This window comes from Mesocricetus auratus, unplaced genomic scaffold (assembly GCF_017639785.1).
Source record: "Mesocricetus auratus isolate SY011 unplaced genomic scaffold, BCM_Maur_2.0 Super-Scaffold_100007, whole genome shotgun sequence".
Lineage (NCBI taxonomy): Eukaryota > Metazoa > Chordata > Mammalia > Rodentia > Cricetidae > Mesocricetus > Mesocricetus auratus.
Window position 1 is genome coordinate 62,212,511 of NW_024429191.1, and position 6,494 is coordinate 62,219,004.

The window sequence follows — 6,494 nt, forward strand, 5'->3', positions numbered from 1 at the left end:
CATGTTCAGGGTAAGTTCTTAGAAGGATTGCTTTCTTGAAAGTCACCATTTTAAAGCATATTTAGATATACAATGAGATTTTAAATAAATTTAAAACACTTTCATAATCATGTTCATTATATATTTATCCAGATGGGTACTTTTGTTTTAGATTTTGAGCCACTGGACTTTGTATACCATATTTTGTTTTGAAACGTCTTAACTATATTACCCAGGTTAGCCTGGAATTCATTATATAGCCCAGGCTATTCTAGAAATTGTGATGCACTGGCCCCAGCCTCCTGAGCACTGGGTGTAGAAGGTTCACCACCACACCCAGACACTTTATCTTTCACACAGCATAGATATACCCTAACAAAGGTGTTATGATGATGATTGTCTGACAAACCCTTCCTAAGCAGATTTAGACTCATGTGCATTCATTTAGTTTAGCTCCAGGAATAATATTGCATAAAAAGACTGGGGGAGGTCCCTTAGATCAGAGTAACAGTGGTAGGTAAGGGCAGGTGTCGTCTGCCTGTGGGAATGGCTGAGTCAGGATATCTCTGCATCTTCAAGGAGAAGGTATTTCATCTACACAGAACTGGAGTCTCGTAATGAATAGTGAAGGAGCTGATGGGAAGGTGCTATAGAGATGGCAAAGCGTGCTTTAAATCATGTAGAACATCTCCTTTCTCACTACAAGAATGTATGTGTGTATGTACATATACACACACAGATTGATAATTATCTTAGGCTGATATTGCCACAGCTTTCAAGTTAATAAAGTATTTTAAAATGTTTTATAATTATGATTGGACACTCTTGGCTGGGCATCCAAGGAGCAAAGGCGGCTCCATCTCAGCCTGACCATGCTCAGTACAGCGACATTGTTCTGAGTTGTATTGTTTGTGTCTTCCTTTGAGACAGATTCCCTTATACAGAGTGGAGATGCTCTGAAGACAACACAGCCTGAAGAAATCTCTGGAATTTATGGCTTTCACAGCTTGAGAGCAAAGACAGGAATCACTCATCTCTTCCATTGCTTACCAACAATGGCAAAAAGAAAAACAGTCCTCCTTTGTCCTTTCCACTGTAAAAAAGAAATCTCCCTATGGTACAACTTTACCGTTTCTTAGCCACTTTATACTTCAGTCATTTTCTTCACATGGTTGTCTACCATGCTCCTTCAAAGTAAATTCGCCTATTTTTCTCTCTATAAGTAACAAATACCCGCCCCCCCCCCGTGTGTAAATATTTCCCTTCTCATTTGCGACAAAGTTTCATGAAGAGATGTAACAACAGGAACCTGACAAGACCCCTTAAATTCCATTCTACACAAATAAACTCCTGCCAAGTCCCTGCAACCAAAAAGCAGTGCTTTATTAATTTGTTGCAATTGTGACATTATTAACCAACTGTGTTCCAGGAGCTCAAGCCCTGAAATCACACAAATGGGGTTCAGTATCCAGCGTGGCTATTTATTGTGTCTGAGAATGAGAGACAGGCTACTTTATAGTCCTGAGCCCTGGTTTCTTGGGGCAGGGGAGCAGGGTAAGAGCTGTTACAGTAATTTGGAGAACTCAGATAATCTGAAAAGTACCCAGGACTGCAGCAAGTGGGAGATGCTCAATAAGCGATAGGCGTAATGAAGAGATTTGTTTTCATTAGTTTTGAATTCTGATGTAATCTCTCTTCCAGACATGCATTCTGCCATACCACACACTGTATTATTACAGGTCAAAGCTGGTCTGAAACAGCATAAGCCCTGCATGTAATTTCGCTCCAGGAAATTAGGCTGTGGGGTCTATGAACCCAGAGTTTGTGTCTGCTCTTCATTGTGGACGGTTCACTTAGGAAGGCTAAAGTCTGTACTCCAACAAGCCTGGAGTGCCACCGTGAGGTCAGCGTTGGTGCAGGTGCTGTTTCTTTGAATTCTTTCCTAATGACAGACAGGAATGCCAGAATAGTCAACTTCCACTGAGTCTTTTTACAGTGAAACCGGCAGAGAGATTTCTGTTGACTCTTATCACAAAAAAAGGAAAAAACCAAACACTTCATCTGGATCCTGAAGTCTTGGTGTATCTTGAGAATTTGGAATTAAGACCTTAGTTTCAAAAAAAGTGAGGAAAGTGGTCTCACTATGTTAATGACTGCTGGCTTTGTTCTCTATAGCCCACCATCCTCTGCATAAACTAGATTTTAATTGAGGCCCCAGAGCTTTGGTCCAGGTGTCTCTGTTGTCCTTAGAGATATATAACAGTTCCTTTCTCCAAATGACTATTAGAAACACCACTCGGGCTGGGAGGTGATGACGCACACCTTTAACCCCAGCACTTTGGGGGCAGAAGCTGGCGGATTTCAGTGAGTTCCAGGCTAACCTGGTCTACAGAGTGAGTTCCAGGACAGCCAGAACTGTTATACAGAGAAGCCCTGTCTCAAACAACAACAACAAACCCTCCACTCAGGACTGGGGAGTTGGCCTAGCTAGTGAAGTGCCTGCCCTGCAAGCACGAGGACCTTCATTGAAATCCCCAGAGCTCACATCAAGCCTGCTGTGGTAGCGTGGATCTCTAATGCCAGTGCACTCTGCTGACATAGGGGGTGGAGACAGGAGAATCTCTAGAAGCTCCCAAGCCAGCAAAGAAACCCTGTCTCAAACAGCATGGAAGGCAAAGACTGACGACAAAGTTGCCCTATGACTTCCATACAAGTGCTGAGGTCTCACTCTACAACTTAAGCTGGCTGTGAACTCACAGCGGTCCTCCTGCCTTAGCATCCTGAGTGCTGGGATTACAGGCATGAGCTGCCACACTTGGTATTAACGTGCTTTGAATGCCCTCCTTTCCTTGGGGTTCATCTTTAGTTTCCCTGATTCTGGAGTTGCCTCCTTTTTGCATCGCTGTGATCTTAAAATTTCGAAGTGTTTCTGTCATTGGCTCAACACCCTCGGATGGCTTTCAGTACCTCCAAGGGTGCATAGGGCTCTTTCAGCTTTTGGAACCGTTAATAGGCCTCAAACACACCAGGCTGTTTGAACGACTATGGACATTCATAGCAGCTGCTTGCTGCATTACACCTTTACCCACTGCGTCTTTTGGAGAACATTTTTTAAAGATAGTATTTCATGTAGTGTCCAGGCTAGTCTTCAACTGGATATATAGCCAAGGGTGACCTTGAATTTAGTTTTTAGAAATGTATTTATTGTGAATGTGTACATGCCACAGCAAGCATGTGGAGGTCAGAGGACAACTTGTGGGACTCTGTTCTCTTCTTTCACCATGTGGGTTCTTGGGAATGAACTGAGATCATCAGGTTTGGCAACAAGTGCCTTGACATGCTGAACCATCTCACCAGCTCAATGACCTTGAACTTCTGACCCTTCTGCCTCTATTTCTCATGTTCTGGGATTATAGGCATGTGCCACCATGCCTAGTTTCCTAGTTAATGGGAACTTAACCTAGGGCAACCACTTTACCAACTGAGATATATCCCCGACCTGCTGTGTCAAATTAATCTTCTTTACAAAACCTATCCTAATGTTCTACAATGCCCATGCCATCACCCCACAACTCCCAACGACAACTCCTTCACTCCCTATGTCTTCTACTGCTGGTCTTAGAACATTTTCTTACTTTGAGCTCTGCATCCCTAGAAGACTCTACTCCTTGAGAACAAAGACGGTCTAATTCATCTTTGCATGCAGAGGCTGTGGTCTAAGGCAGCCACAGTAAAAACAACACTCATGCTGAAGTTGGTTGAATGATAAGCAGGGAGTATAAGAGGAAAAAATTACAAAACACACCTTCAGGCCATGGAGTGGTCACTCTGTTCATAACAACAAACTGTCCCAAGCAGCTGCCACCTTGGTGTTGCACAGACTTTGTGTTCACTGGCTACAGTTGAGAAGCCATGTGTGTCCAACAATCGCACCACACTAGTTTTTGGAGAAATTCCAGTTATACAGAGCCCATGATTCAATTTCCTCTCCACTTTGATTGACGATACTTTCAAATAGTTTTGTTTTGTTTTTCCCCAAGGGGAAGTGCTCTCTTAATGAGTCAGCTGGATATTGTTGAGGCAGGCAGTGTTGTAAGTCTGCTTCCTTTTGACTTCATTCTTCAGTCTGCCAAAATCTATTAATCCAAAGCACCAGCCTAAAGAAATAGGTTCACTGCTAAGTTCATAGAGATTGTTGTGTGTTTTATCCCATTTCCTTAGCTCAGTAAGATTTGCTGGGCTCAGAAGGTGGCTCAGTTTGCAACTGACTAACCATGCAAGCATGAGGACCGGAGTTCAGAATCAAAGAACCCACACACAAAGCCAGGTACGGTGGCATGTGCCCATAGCCCTAGCACTGCAGAGGTGGGAGATGGTTTTGGAGACAGATGGATTCTGGAAGCTCATTGGCCAGTAAGCCTAGCCAATTGGATGGGCTTCAAGTTTAACAAGAGACCTTGTTTAATAAATAAATGTGGGGTTTTGAAAGATGGCTTAGTAGTTAAAAGCATTTACTGCCCTTATGGAGGATCCAGGTTCAGTTCCCAATATCCACATAGTGGCTCACAACCACTTATAACTCCAGTTTCAGGGGATTCAGTGCCTTCTTCTGACCTCAGGGGAACCAGGCACACATGTGGTACCCATAAATACATGCTAGCAAAACAAACAAAATAAAAAATCTAAAAAAAGGATGTGGAGGGCCAGAAAGGTGGCTCAGCAAATAAAAGTAGTTGCTGCCAAGTCTAAAGTCCTGAGTTTGAGTCCTGGTGTCTACAAGGTGGAAAGAAAACACCAACTCCTGCAAGTTATCTTGTAACATCCACACATCTGCTATAGTACGTGCATATATACACACAAACTTAATCTAACTAAAATTAATAAAAATAGAGGTGATATCTGCCTCTGGCCACATACATTCATGTGTACCCACATGCATGCATGAATACATACATACATACACCCATGCAAACCTGGACGCAGACCACACAGACACACTGCAACACACACAGAGTATAACACTCGAGCGTGCATGCGCGCATGCACACACACACACAAATTTATTGACAACTTAATGTGAACCAGACTACATGCTCAGCAAATGTATTAAAAAGAGGCATGACGCCGGGCGTTGGTGGCGCACGCCTTTAATCCCAGCACTCAGGAGGCCGAGGCAGGCGGATCTCTGTGAGTTCGAGGCCAGCCTGGTCTACTGAGCGAGTTCCAGGACAGCCTCCAAAGCCACAGAGAAACCCTGTCTCGAAAAACCAAAAAAATAAAATAAAATAAAAAATAAAAAAAGAGGCATGACACATGGTCTCAGCTTCAGGAACTGCAAAGACTGTGGGCAAATATAGAGATAAAAATGCAGGGCAGTAAGAAAGGAGCTAAAATGGAGGAACATGGGCCAGGCATGGTGCTGCATGCTTTTGACCCCAGCACTCAGAAGGCAGAGGCACACGGATCTCTGTGAGATTCAGACTGAACTCCAAGCCCATACTTTTAAAGTAATGGATTTGACCTATAGCACACATTTAACGAGCAATACAACTCTAATCTCTGAAAGGATGGACATGAGCTGAGTCGTTGGTACAATGTTCAACATTTCCTAGCAAGCAAGGCCATCCACAGGACTTTCCTCACGGCTCCTGGGAGGTTATTTCTTTAGTGAACCATCAATACTGGGTGGCTATAACTGGAGGGGGAGAAACTATAACCGGCCCTTGCTTTATCTGGTCTTTTACGTGAGTTCCCAGGATCAAAGCATAATCATTAAATTTGCAGAGTTAGTGTCTTTGCCTGTTCGGCTGTCTCCCTAGTCCCCTCAAAGTTCTATTTTCTGGGAGTAAATATACTTAAAACATTAAATGTCCCCACTGTAAGCCATAAGAAGGAGAAAAAACTCCAGTCTCATCTCATGGTCACTCCACACCCGTTCTATTTGAGTATGAGTCTCACCAGAACTTATTTTTCTCTCTGTCCTGCCATATGTGTTACATATGTAACATATATTTATCTCTATAATTGATATAGATATATGAACCTTGAGTATATGTTCTGTACTATTTATATGTTAATGGCTCCCAATTTTGTTTCTACAGCCTTCACCTTCATTCCTGAACTTCAGACTCTTAGGTTCAAGTACCTACATGGATGGCTTCACTTAGTCAACTAAAAATCTTCATATCTATACAACATAACAATTCCATGTTTTATGCCTCCCACCAAAAAGGCTGTTCTTCCTTTATTCTTAGTTCAGTAAATGACATGCCATCAACCCAGCGCAAACCCTAGTACTTAGCTCTTTTTTATTCTTTTTCCTCATCCCAGGTACATTAAGCTCTACCTCCAAACTATATGCCAAATCGATCTATCCACACTTGCACAGATATCAACCCAGACAAAGGCAACACCATTGCTACTTTAGTCTCCATTTCCACTCTTATCCATTCTGTGTCCTTTCTTCAAATAACTAGAGTAATCATGTATGACACTTTCACACATTCATTCACCAA